This window comes from Muntiacus reevesi, chromosome 4 (assembly GCF_963930625.1).
Source record: "Muntiacus reevesi chromosome 4, mMunRee1.1, whole genome shotgun sequence".
Classification (NCBI taxonomy): domain Eukaryota; kingdom Metazoa; phylum Chordata; class Mammalia; order Artiodactyla; family Cervidae; genus Muntiacus; species Muntiacus reevesi.
In genome coordinates, this window is record NC_089252.1 from 10,042,037 (window position 1) to 10,056,974 (window position 14,938).

Genomic DNA, 14,938 nt, shown 5'->3' on the forward strand with positions numbered 1-14,938 from the left:
AAAAAAAAAAAACTGTTTGGTTTTGCTGCATGTTACAGAGGTCTTTAACATTTATTTAGCAAATGGTGACCAATAGAATTGTTTTATATGAACTCAAAAACGAAGTAAGCATGAATCAGATAATCTGTATCACATAATCTATATTGTTCTCATTAGCATTGGTTGTAATCCCTTTCCCCCTATCCTTCCATTGTTATGGTAAAAAGAATGAACATGTCTATCCTCCAGATAGTGTAGGATTTAAGGCTATTTCTGAAATTTGAGGCTGTTCCCTGCAATACTTGCATATATAAACCATAAAAGTATTAAAATTTATAGACATTGATCATGGTGTTAGACACTGTTCGTATTCTTTAACCTTTCTCTGATTTGGTTCAAAAATGATTTTTAATTAACAACAACTTGAGTAAACAGTATTGAGTGTAATATTATGTAGTTCACTATAAACAACAATAACTATTTATAACAAAATCTAACTATAAATTTAATAAAATAAATAGATTTATGTAGTTCATAAACCAAGGGAAACAAGAGGATCATAATTTAGACATCGCCTTCTCTTTCTGTATTTTACTTTATTCCTGAGTAGAAAGACTGAATTTAGGAGCAGCCAGAAGTCATAGAGACAGAGTTTAAAAGCTCTTCTCTTTTTAGCAACTTTTGTGCCTGCTTTAAATTGATCATTTGTTTCATCAGCTAATCCTCAAGTAGAGGGCATGTCCTTTCCACTTGCAAAATTCTCTTACATAAGTTGAATTCCCTCCTTATCACCTCCAGCCAATAAGTACTTTATTTTCTTTTTTGTTTCTTGTTAGGAAAAAAATCAGCTCATAACTATTTGCTGGAGCTGTCTGCATTTTAACCCCAGACTATGAACGGACATCAGAGTGCCCTTATGATATTTTGCACAAAGGCTCAGTGTTCGTGGCTCTGCTCAGAGAACCCAAAATAGCATTCAGTAAGCGGTGACATATTGAGGGTCTTGGTACTACAAGCACAAGTGGCTAACTCAGAGCGATGTGGCTCATGTAAGGTTGATGAGAAGCCTGTGAAGCAAACTCAGGGCCAACGCTCCTACTATTCTTCATGTGTTTCACGTGAAGTTTGAATTTCAGTCTCTTCAGACCTTGTTGAACTTGAAGATACACAGGTAAGAATGCGCTCATCAGGCAAGTATTGATTATATAAGCTAACTCAATGAAAATAGAGCGAAAAAGTACTTGAAAAACTCTCTAATTTTCCCTTCAAAAGGAAAAATTTCTAAAAATCTCTAAACTTGATGTGTACATTGAACATTCTCTAAAACAAAGATCAATTTAGCATCTCTGCAATTCATATACAGGAAAATAAAAGTTCTTTATATCTAGAAAATTTAAAAGAAGTTTCTTGGGAAGAATGTAGCATCTTTCTCCAGGATTTTGTTTCTTAATTTTCAAAAAAATATTTACCACTCTACTATCAGATGCCATGCCAAGGTTTAAAGTTATAAACCTTAAAGATATGTGGAAATATTTATTTACAGAATAAATATTTTTAAATAATAAATTGCTTATTTCTTAGTAAATGATATTTAGTGTGGAGATTTCCACATATCTGAATAAAACTCTATGTTTCTTTGAAGGATAATTTCTTATTAAAGTTAATATATACTTATTTTATTTTCTTTCTTTTTGTCAGGTTTTTTGGTTATAAAATTTTTCATTGGCTTCCAAAAATTCTTAAAGTGAAAAAGCTTAAGTAATTAAGAATGTTACAAAAATAATAATAATAAAAGCAAACTATTGAGCACATTATGAATACAAATACATACATATTCAAAAATGTAGACATATTAGCTTTCAATCTGTTATATCATGAAGGTTAATTCATCAAATATGAAATACACAAAACTAAAAATTAAGAAAATGCAAATTGTGAAAGGGATTTGTTATTGTCTCAATTCAGATTTGTTGCAGGCAATTTTAATTGGGTTACTAATTTTAATAAAATATTTCAAAGTAAATTTGCCAGAGCATTTAGTAAATCTATAACTAGCATATGAAATAACAGGAAGAAGTTAACAAAATGTATAAGTAGAATATCAAATGTTTTCTCAGATTATGTAAATTTATAGTTCAGTTCTATCAGTTTATTTTTTTAACTACTGTATCTGGAGAGAAGACCTTTTTATTTGCATAAAATATTTGCTAATTTATAATTATAATTGAGACATATCTATATTAGATGTATTTGCAATATCAAATAAAGTAATAAAATAGTATACTTTCATATAATATTATTTATTTCAAATTCAAAGTACTTTAAATGTCTAAATATCACTAATATGCAAATATATATTTATAATTTTAAATTTGAAAATATTTAGATTTCAATATAATCTAAATATTTCTGTTTGCCAAGTGTTTTTAACAAAATATTTAAAAAATTTCCAATAAGAATAAACATACAAATTTATAGGTCTAGAATTGCTTAAATTTTTAAATAACGAGTTTATGAAATCTAGAAATCATTTGCTCTGTTATTCATTATATGTGTTTTCTTTACCAACACTTTTTACCAATGATGGAAATGAATCAGATCTTTAGGTAAATTATATAGAATTTTTAGTTTCAATTTTAGCATTTTTTTATTTGTTTCCTTTTATGGTTAAAAACACACACAGTGTCACACAATTTGTAGAAATCTTAAAGCATAGATTATCTACTTACGCATTTTGTTTTATTTTGTTTTCTCCTTTGAAATATTTCTAAGGTACTTATATGCAGAAAATTTAAAAAAATTATTCAATTAAATCATCATAAATTGAAGTTGCTTTAAACTGATGTGCACAAATTCCCATGCATTCATAAGTAATCTATTGTTTAGAAATTTATCATAATATACTACATGTCATTTGATGAATAATAATCAATAACTAATTATGAATTGATAGTGAACTTTTTGCCAGTCATGCTCTTAACATTATTTTATATGTAAAGTGTTATAGTATAGTATTTGACATGTTATTGAGTAGCAATGTAATAGGAATAAATCATTACACAGTTTGAAAGAGCATACTGATTTTTCATTTCCCTTTCTTTAGATTAGGATTTAATGATACTGACCCTAATATTTGAGGACTATGCTGATGAACATGAGAAATTGGAACTTTTATATTTTGTTGTCATGATGACTTTCCTTAGTAACTATGATCATCTAATACCTGTATCTTTGCTTTGGTGTAACAGATTAAGGAAAAACACAAATACAGAACTTCATAACCCATAAGAATCCTTTCTTTCTCACAGTGCTGGTAACAGCTCATAATCTGAGAAATGAATGAGTTCCTTTTGCCATGGTGACCAGGAAGATGTTTGACCTTTCTTTTAAAGACTCGCAGTGTGAGAGTTTTCTTGCCACCACTCACTTGAGAGAATTCAGCTCAAATGCTCTAAAAATCTACCTTTTCACAACTTCTAGAAAATCAGTTTCTTTTTGAGACAATGCATGCCCTTTTGAAATAATGCATGAATATTCAGAAGTGATCAAGTCAGACAATTCTTGTTTCACATAAAAAAAAAAAATGGCTCTGGAATTAGTAAAGTAGAAATATTTTTGACAGAAGTTTATCTTGTTAATTAGTACTCCGTAAAGACATTCAGGATCATCAAAAAATGTCTTAAAGTTAAAGGAAAACATGTAATTTTTCAGAGACTCTGCTTTGGCATATTAAATCAAGTTTGAAATGTTATCACAGAACAGTGACTTATCAACATACAAGATCAGTACATTTACATTTTATCTGCTCCTTCCTTCTAAGAACTTACATGATAAATGAATTTCGTAAATTAGCAGGATAGTATATTAAAGTGGGAGTACTTTTGGCACATCAGTTGTGGCTAAAAATAACCTAGGTAATTTTCTCTAAGTGCAAAATTTAGAAATGTCTTCCTGTAGAAATGAGGAAATTGTACATAAATCATGGGAAAGGAAAATGCCACCGTTTTTCTGCCTTTAAGTTGAATTAAAGCTGAATTGTTTTCAAGAGTTTGCCATCTATTTTATTCTTAAATATCTCTAGTGGAGCATCAGTGACCTCCTTTTTTAACAGATTTGGCTTTTTTGTTTTGTTATGGTTTTGACCACAAGGCTCGTGGAATGTTAAGTTTGCTGAACCCAGGCTCTCAACAGTGAAAGCGCAGAGTCCTAACCACTGGATCCCTAGAGAATTCTCATTACCTCTTTTTTTTGTTTGTTTGTTTTTTTAAAGTATTTCATTGAAGTTAGTTGATTTACAATGTTGCGCTAATTTCTATTGTACAAAAAGTGATTCACATCCATTCCCTTCTCTGTTCCCTTCTCCAGATCTTCCTGACCCATTCTGTATCACAAGTGAATTCTTTACTGTCTGAGCCACCGGGGAAGCCCTCTTTTTCATATTATTTCCCTTTATGGTTTGTCACAGGATATTGGATACAGTTTCCTGTGCTATACCATAGGATTTGTTGTTCACGCATTCTCTACATGATAGTTCGCATCTGCTAATCCCACACCCCCAGTCCATCCTTCCCTCACCATCCTCCCCTGGCAATCACAGGTTCCCTCTCATATCTCTGAGTCTGTTTCTGTTTCATAGATAAGTTCATTTGTGTTATGTTTTATTTTTTATATTGTTTAGTTTTTTTCTTTGCAACATCTTTACTTATCACTCATTTAATTGCCCTACAAATTGAGCTCTCAAACACTGCAATTTCTATGTTAAAATTGTTTATTAATTCCAAATGGGCAGAGACATATATCTGCTTTCTTGTCATTTGCAACTACTTCGAGAGACACATCTACCACTGTAGATGTGGTTAGTCACTCTTCAATTCACTCTTTTCTAATTCTTGAGAAACACTTATAAAATTCTTGACCTATTCATCATGATGCACCAGCCTTTGGTTTTTGTTTTTAATTAATGAAAAGAAGCCAAATCTGGACACTTCAGGTACACATTGGCACTTGTTATGGACTCTTCTGGTGACAAGTTAAAGAAGATATCTATTTTTCATGTTCATTTGTAACACTGATTTTCTTATTAAATATAACTCATTATCAAACTCTACTTTCTGGATAGCATATAGTTTCTCTGCCAAGAAACTACGTAACTATCATTGTCATAATTCTGTGCAAAACTTCTTTAAACACTGGTTGTATATATCAAAAATTGCTCAACTAGCTTCAACGATTAGATTTCCACATTTTTTACACAGTAAACAATACATTGCAATAATGCATTGCATTTCTAAATGTCAGTTTATTTCTGTAGGACAGAGTTTTGGACCTGAGTTTAGTAGATTAAATAGTCTGAAATTCTTAACGTTCCTGAAAGATATTTTCTAATTTCAAAATATCATTCCAAGGTATTTTGCTGGTATGAGAAACAAGTAATAACAAGAAGCTATGGATTAGGAATTTATAGATCATAGGAGATTAGTGCATATCTTTGAAAGATTTATGAGGTAGAATTGACCATAGATGAAGCTTGAATATGCATGAGAGGTAAAGGAGGAAAACATTAAACAGGGAATTTTTATTCAACTGAGAGTTTCTGAGTGGAGGCTGGTTTTATTTGGTGAAAGAAACAACATAATCATGATGTGGAGGGCCCATTCCAGTATTCTTGCCAGAAAAATCTCATGGGCAGAGGAGCCTGGTGCTGTCCACAGGGTCAAAAGGGTCAGACACAACTGAAGTGACTGAGCACTCATGCACGCAGTGATATAGAATGAAGAATAAAAGATGATCATTGAGATGCCTCTTGAAAAATAGGTTTGTAGATCAGGAAATAGATATGTATAGACTATTCAGGAGATTGCTTTGTGATGCTTCAGTATATAAATATTAATTGAAGCTGTAAAACCAAGAGATAAACATGTACCGAATGGGCAAAAAATTTTTTAAGAACGGAACTTCAGAGTTTAAGGCAAGAAAATGAGATGGAGATTCCACAGGCAAAAGAGAAACACAAATGTGTACGGAGATTTGCAAACTGAGAAAGGGAGCGATTTTAAAAGGAGTGTGGTTATTGTGAAGGCAACAATATGTTATACCACTGTGAAGTTAATTTTACAGTCATAAGTAAATGTATTTTTTAGATTTCGTTAAAATATAATGGAAAATTCCTTTTGATCTCGTTAGGTTGTTTGCATTGCAGTATTAGGGTGGGGGAAACCTAAATTGCATTTTTCTGTAGACTTGCATGAGAGAACCTGAAGACAGTGAATGAACATTTATTCTGCAATGTTTCCCCTCCACTTGCTCTGATATTTACTTTTGGATGTTGCGCCTTTTGAATTAGTGTTCTAATTTCCTGATCCTTTGCATCCAATTTTCTATATCTATGCATCATTATTCTAGTACCTAAGAGATTTTCTCATATTTATCGTTTAACCACCCCTCACCCCACCTTTTAAAAACTAGTCATTAGATTGGACTTCATTAGATGTTTTTTTCTGGCAATGACTAAGGTGATTGATTTAGACATCCCCAAATATCATTACGGGCTTCCCTGGTGGCTCAGTGGTAAAAAAAAAAAAAAAAAAAATCCTCCTGCCAGTGTAAGAAATGCAGGTTTGATCTCTGGGTCAGAAAAATCCCCTAGAGAAAGACTTGACAACTCACTCCAGTATTTTTGGCTGGAAAATCCTATGGACGGTAAGCTTCTACTCCAACACCTTACTTTTCACATACAAGAAACTGCATACATTAGTCTTGGGTGTATAAACCTGATTGTCTGCTTCGTCACTCAGTTGTGTCTGACTCTTTGTGACCATTTGGACTGTAGCCCACCAAACTCCTCTGCCATTTGTATGGAGTCTGCAGCAAGTATTTCCTATTATTCTGCCCCTGCCTTGGAAGGAGCTCTTTCCTCCACCATTTAAGCAGTATTCATATTGACAGCTAACTCCTTTGATCTTTTATTTCCGTAGTAATGGGGACTCCTACACAGTCTAAGGATGGATTAATTAGAGGGTTCTGAAGAAATCTGGGATTATGAATGTTTAAATTAATGGCTTGTTTTATGACTTAATACTAACTACCTTTGTTGTGCATTTGGCTTGTTCCAGGTGCAGTCCCAATTCATTTTACCTGACTTATCACAACATACACAAAAGTCAGGTATGTTATCTCATTTTGCAGTTGGAGAAACTCAGTCTGAGAGTGTTTAAGTACGTTAGTTAGTGCATGCAGGCTGACTCTTTGCGACCTCAGGGACTGCAGCCCACCAGGCTCCTCTGTCCATGGGATTCTCTGGGTTAGAATACTGGAGTGGGTTGCCATTTCCTTCTCCAGGGGATCTTCCCGACCCAGAGATTCAACCAGTGTCTCTTACATCTCCTGCATTGGCAGCAGGTTCTTTACCACTAGAGACAGTTGGGAAGCCATACCTCAGTTAGTACCATGCAACTATTATCTATAGATGTACAAGTCTTTACATTTTATTCAGATTCTTCTTAATAGCATTAATTTAATGTTACTAAATGAGAATTTAAACAAGTAATATAATTAAGAAAAAGAGCCAGTTGAAAATTCCGCAGTTCATTTGATTTAATTCTTTACTTCATGCCATACCTTTGTCTACTATCACACATTCTCAGTCATTATTATCCTTAATAACCATCCATTCTAGATATAATATGGCAATCAGAAAGTTACCGCTACATGATCAGAGCCACACAGTAAAAGTCAGGCTGAGAACTAAAGCAGATTGTTCTCTTGAAGAGAGAGGAAGCAGGATAAGGTGGGAAATGTCTGGTTGGGACATCCCCCTGACCACGAGGTGCACCTCTATCCTAAGAACAGCCTCCAGACAGGGGCTTAGATAACACAGGGCATGCACAAGACCATCAACCAAGCTGTGGGAAAATATAAGAATTTCTGTTTTTGTTGTTTTATCTCATTCTTTTGCATTTCATTTTCCATTTGTTTTGTGAAATATCTGTAGGGTCATAAAAGTTGTAGAAGTAAATGATTAGTATACACATACACAGCAAACGTTGGAGGCCCCCTGAAGCCTTTTTTTTTTTTTTTTTCCTGATTAGAGTATAAAACATGAAAGTTGGGAAACCACTGCTCTAAAAATAAACCCTGGCCTATATCCGCACACATATTTGTTTTCCAAAATGTCGTCCATATTCCAAAATCCTTCAAGCACATTGGTTAAATGTACCCACTCAGAAGGAAGCAAGCTCTCTGAGTTTAACTCCAACCCCACCAAGTATTACATGGCTAAGCAAAGCTAGTTAACCTACATGTGCACATTTTTTGCATTCATAACATAGCAACATAGATAGAATGTGTACCGTAGAAATGTAAGACAAATCATTTAAAAATGACGTACTGTTTGTATAGTTATAATCATGGAGTAAGCATTCAATATTAGATAAGATGATGATGATAACGATGAAGGTGGTGATGGTGGTGGGAGTGTCCTCAGTGTTGTATTTGCCTTAGAATCAGCTTTAGAGACTTGAAAATACCTCACTGAATCAGAAACTGTGGAGTGGAAAAGCCACATTTTATCCCAATTTTCTTTTCAAACTAATGTAGAATAAGTGTGTAAATCATTTCCCACAGCTAGAGGGAGCGGACCAACCACGTTACTGTTTACTTTACACATGAAAAGATTAAGGCATTCTCTTCATGCATAGTAAAAAATTTTAAACTAAAGAAAATGTAATCAGGTCCAACATAAAATAATAATAGAATTGTCACATATGTTCACAGTTTAGTATAAAAACCATTACTACCATTGTCCAAAAAGTATTTTTGCTTAAATGCTTTTAATATTTCACCCAGTTCATCTGAATCCAATACTCTATGGTTCTGTGATACTATTTTATGAATTTTAAAATTGTGCTTTGATCCTACACACACAGATACACATGTACACATAACACAAGCAAAATAGCAGAGTGTATGACTTTAAACTTCCTTTTCATTCACTAAGATTTGGGCCTTTAAAAAATCCATGTTTATATTATGCCTTTTTCAATAACAAAATCATATTTTCCACACCATTTGGCAGTGATGCTTACTAAGTATTGCTTTTGATGGTAGAATAAATTTATAGATATTATAGTTATAAAGAAGCTGTACTGAAAAAATTGATAATTGAAGAAAGGAGCATTTGGCTGATATATTTGACTAGGCTTTATGTAGCTACTATTACAACATCAGCAAAAATAGTCAGAGTACAACTGTGTCTTTATTTACTATAGTAAGAAGTGGCCAAAAAGATTTCCAATAAGTGAAGAACAAAATAATATATTTACAATGGAAATTGAGGATTAAATAATAAATGTTGAAATACATTCTTAAGAGACTAGAATATATTGTTGGTAAGAAAAAAAATATTTTTTACTTTATCTTGTCTTTGTAGAGATAAATAAGTTCAAATCGACAGGTAGTATTTATGTAATGAAAATAATTAACCAATAATGTGTATCATCACGCAAAACAATGTTTTAGGTGAAAAAGTGCTTCACTTTGCATGATTCTACGATTGTGGAATTCTCAACTCTTTAATTTATAGGTACAAAGCTTTTCATTAAATGTTGATGGTAAATAAATAAAGAGAAAACAACTCATATATACACATATCAATACAGACGAGTCTAACTCATTGATTAAATATTCAATTTGAGAAGGCTTTCCATGATATCTCATTCAAGCAGATTTTTAAATGCTGAATATATATATATGTTGAACATATATATATATGTTCAATACATCTATAGAGTAGGTAGATTTATTTCTATATCTATAGAAATAAATATCTTTATCTATAAATGTCTTTACATTCAAGATAATAGTTATCTTTTTGGTGGGAAGGGAGGAAGATATTTGCATTTTGAAGATTCATAATATTTCACTATGTAAATATTAACATTAAAATATAAAAAGCTAATACTTGAAAAGTTTTATAACATTTTGCTCAAGTAAAAAATACTTATCAAAGTAGACTAATAAGTAATTGCTGAATTCTGGATGGGTTTCCAATTGTTTTTAATATGTTGATGTGTGTGTATGTATAGATATGTAGTATAACTATGTTTACACATTTTAATTACATAGGAATATAATATGTATTATAAACAATATATTATATACATATTGCTTTAATGTGTGTGAGTGTTTGTGTATGTTTTGTGTGTGTGTAACAAATCATTCATATTGCCTATTTGAGTCTTGGGATTTGATGTACAATGCATAATTGAGAATAGTTCATGTATATTTGCGCTTTCTTTTTGAAAATTTTAGACCTGCCACTATTTTCTTAATGTATGAATGTAGATTTATCTTTAGGTATATATTTCTTTTTGTATATGCTGCTCTCAAATTCCTTTCATCTTTATAATCATACATAAAGTGGATAGTAAAATATTTAATTATTTACAGTAACATTTTATATCTACTCTTCTTGTTTCCAACTATTAAATGCCATTGTTTTAAATTATAATTAATGTCATTGACTATAAACAGCTAATAAAGAAATATTTTCTGCTTGCCACCTCAAATCACAGGAATGGTACCAGAGGGAACATCAGTCTATATATTTATCTATATTCAAATATAGCTCTAAACCAAAAAAAAAATACCTTAATTAAATTATCTCAGAAAGTAAAGATATACATTATACACCCCAGGGCAGGGGTGGGGGAAATCTAAAATCTATTATTTTACAGAAAGTTCATTATCCTAGCTAACCTTAATTTTAAAAGTCATTCATTATGACTTTGATGAAATGAAGTTTCCTTTCAAGTTTTTATTTTTGATGGAATACCTGAAGCTGATTTTAGTATTTCATAGATTGCAGCCATGCATGTAAAATATCCTGGTATTAAATGCTTGAGAAATGTACCCAAATCAGAACACACCAGATAGATGAGGGAATCCCAAAGAAAAATATACTCAGTATAAAATATTTTAAGCATATGCTTTAAAAATACTGAAGAAATGGCAGAGGAATTAATTCAGGACTTAATATTTTGTGGAGAAAATATCCCAGAAAAATGAGGACTGAACTGAACTAGAGAAACGAAGATTTGATATAATGCACAAGAAGTTAACTGAATTATACAGGCTATGGAGATTTGTGGCCCATTTGACTACGCTTAATATCTTAACTTGAAAATTACTTAACTTGGGCAGCTATTTGAAATAATGTTTTTGAAATTACTATGCAAATACACTTGTCCCTGGGCACATCATATTTCTCCCCATCTCTGACCCTATTCAACTTCTTGTATCCTTTCAGGTTAGGCGGTTTTATCTCTTCTGTTACTCTGACAAGTCTTTATTCCAGCTATTATCTATAGCTGGCCTCTGTGACCTGCTTTCCCTCATTAGTTTCTATAAGCTCACTTTCATCTTTCTTCTTTTTTAAAATGGGAGTTAATAATTAGTATCTCATTGAATTAAAGGAATATTAACTGGATAATACAGGGAGTACCTCCTATAGTGTTAAGAATCTAGTTGGTGATTTTACTGGCGTGCTAAACTATGTAACCAAGTTCTCAGCAATCTCTTTCCACAAATGCTTAAGTCAGTGGGGGGTGCAGTCACTCATTGTCTCAAGCTTGATTGAAACTCCATCCTCTCATAACTACAGGATCTGGTTGCCTAAGAAAGGAAAGATAAACACAAAAGAGCTATTCCAACGTCTTATATTTCTTCTGTTCTGAAATAATAGATGTATGGTTTTTATTTCTATTTCATTAACAAAATAAAATGCATAACCCTCCCCAGTTGTGGTAGGGTTATTGCTAAACCATGATAGTGTCTACCACAGCAATCAAAAGATTTTAGTTCCTTTTTTACTCTCTTATTTCACATGCCAGTCACAGCCTTTTCTGCTCACTAATCGTTTAGATGTTAGAGATGGTTAAGGAAATCCTACAGAACTAAAGTTAGGCTTTTCCTAGAAATAAGGTGAAAGGGAAGATATCTTGTTAACAATCACAGTGGTCTCTGAGACTGGAATCACCTAGTGTCACTTGGAAGCTTTGCCTATAATTTTTGCAAATATCTCAACCTCAGCATTTCCAAACCTACTTAATCTCTTTTGAATTCCAGTTAACCATCGAATTTTGTTAATCCTGTTTCCATATTATTCATCGTAGTACTCATTTGTATTATCTGTTTCTGTGAACCGTGATTGACTTGAATATTGGAATGCTCTGGGAGCCTTCAACTGGGCAACAAACTGTCATGGTGGTTGGGATAAACAGAACAACCATTTCAAAGTCCTGGAATTGCAGATGCCTTTCAGCACTCCTAGAAAATTAAAATTATTTCTTGAAAACTGACCTCATATTAACTAATGGCTAAAATAAACAAATATAAATGAAATATGAAGGAAGACGTTGAGCTGGGAAACGACACAATAGGTAATAATAGTCCCCAAGATATTTCAACGGAATAGTTCAAGAACTTAACACTTTTGTATTATTAATACCCTTGCTTCTGCATTTAAGTGAGTAGTAGCTGTGGTTTAGTTGCTCAGTCATATCTGACTCTTGAGACCCCGTAGACTGAAACCCTCCAGAGGCCTCTGTCCATGGGATTTCCCTGGCAAGAATACTGGAATGGGTTGTTATTTCCTTCTCCAGGGGACCTTTACACTCAGGGATTGAACCTCAGACTCCTGCATTGCAGGCAGATTCTTTACTGACTGAGCCACCAGTGAAGCCCATTTAAGTAAGTAGAAAGTGAAACTGATGTCGCTTAGTCGTGTCTGACTCTTTGTGACCACATGGACTGTAGCCCACCAGGTTTCTCTGTCCATGGGATTTTCCAGGCAAGAGTACTGGAGTGAGCTGCCATTTCCTTCTCCAGGAGATCTTCCCGACCCAGGGATCGAACCTGGGTCTCCCACATTGCAAGCAGACACTTTACCATCTGAGTCACCAGGAATCTATTTTTAAATAGATTCACACAAAGTATCTTTTGAAATGTATACTGAGGCAGTTCCACAATCTTGGAAAAAATGAACTTCATGGCACAGTCTGTAACCTTCCCCCAGCTATCCTATAAGGAATGATAAAGGTGCTTATGGAATAAGTGGGGTTGTTAAGAGGCATTCCTTGTTTTTCTTTTATAAAAAAATCTGTCGAAAGAGAAAAAGGAAAAGAATCTCGAACTACTTCCCTTGTGGTAATAATACCACTCACAGCCCCCAGAGCCTCATTTTCCAGCCCTAAGGTTTTATAGAATTTACCTGCTTCACACACATTTAGATCCTAATATGAAACATTAGACATGCTTCTGTAAATTAATAAAGAGAAATATGTTATCTTATTTTTAAGTAGCATTTTAGAAACTAGGACTTTAAGAGTTTATTTTTTTAAGCTTTGAAACTTCCTGACCATTGCAAAGTGTGTCTTTTGATATATTATTTTGGCCAAGCCTACCCCACTATTTTCTGAAGACAGAGACATTGTATTAATTGCCATCTGCTTGTCTCTATGAGGAGCTGGCTAAGTTGAGCTTAGTTTCAGCTTTACACAAGCCTTTCAGAATACATTATATTTTATAAGTTTTCACAGATGGAATAATTATCTTTATATAACCAGGAAGAGGTCATAGAAAAGACAATTTCTAATTAGATTCAGTAACAAACTGTATAAGTGCATAGATTATAATATTTTTCATCCCTTAAGTCATAATTAGTCTTCTTTGAAATGTAATTGTTCTGAGTCACAGTGGGATCATTTTCAGCCCATATATGCCCATCCAATATCACACATTGCTTCAAGCATGACAATGTTTATCTGTCATAGTCACTTAGCATACTTGGAAAAAAAATAATGACATTCAAATCCTTTGAAAATACTTGTAGAACACATGCATTAGGAACAATGTCTCCTAAACCACGTTTGCAATAGTCATTTATAAAGTTTTTATATGTGCAAGAAGTTTGCAGAAATAATAGCAGTTGACTACTTTACTTCAAGGTTTAAAAATAAAGAAATCACTAGGTATTTACTACCCAGGCATAGGTTGCTACTCTTATAGAATTAGTTTAAAATACTCAGACAACACATAGTATGCATCAGACAGTGTTCTGTGTACCTTGAACCATTTAATCAAGATAACAACCTCAAGTGATATGCCTTATTTTATTGTCATTTTTCATATGACAAAACTGAGGCAAGCGGGTAGTGTTAGTCGCTGAGTCGTGTGCGACTCTTTGTGATCCCACGGGCTGTAATCTCCAGGTTCCTCTGCTCATGGGATTCCCAGGCAGGAATGGCGGAGCAGGTATTGCCCGTCACACAGCGGTGTGTGGTGGGGCTGGTCTTGTCATAGCCATGCTTGCTCGACAGGTGGCGCCCTTAACCCCATCAAGCGGACTTAGAACATTGCGTTTCAACATATTTGGGAGAGTCACCTCACTCTGGAAATAATCAACCCTTGATCTTCGTTATGGTGCTACATAACCTTACTTTAGGTAAAATAGCTTCATAATTCATTATAAAACTATGTGCATATCTTTATTAGCTAAATAAATATTAATACTAAAAAATAGAAATGCATATTCTTTTACTCCATTTATAATTCCTCAATTCAGAGATGATTTCTATTTATTTGCATTTGAGGGCATAGTCTTCCAGGCTTTCTTCTCTGAATTTGTCTACATTTATGGTCAAATTAATGGAATCATTTTCTACGTAATTTCTTTTTTCGTCTAGCAAAGTGTTGCAGCCTGTTTCCATTTCATTAAGTGCCTTTACAGCATAGCATTTACTGGCTGAATAACATGAATGATGTTAACGTGAATTTCGGGCTTCCCTGGTAGCTCAGTTGGTAAAGAATCTGCCTGCTATGCAGGAGACCCGGTTTCGGTTCCTGGGTTGGGAAGATCCTCTGGAGAAGGGAGTGGCAACCCACTGCGGTATTCTTACCTGGA

General features: G+C 33.4%; 1 protein-coding gene across 1 annotated transcript in view; it reads left to right on the forward strand.

Annotated features, from left to right (window-relative positions):
* The first annotated feature begins 942 nt into the window (after positions 1 to 942).
* CDH19 (cadherin 19) overlaps positions 943 to 14,938 on the forward strand; it is a 71,304-nt gene continuing 57,308 nt past the window's right edge. The window contains exon 1 of the mRNA XM_065935115.1: positions 943 to 1,150. The gene's annotated coding sequence lies outside the window, so the exon portion shown is untranslated. The remainder of the gene's footprint in view (positions 1,151 to 14,938) is intronic.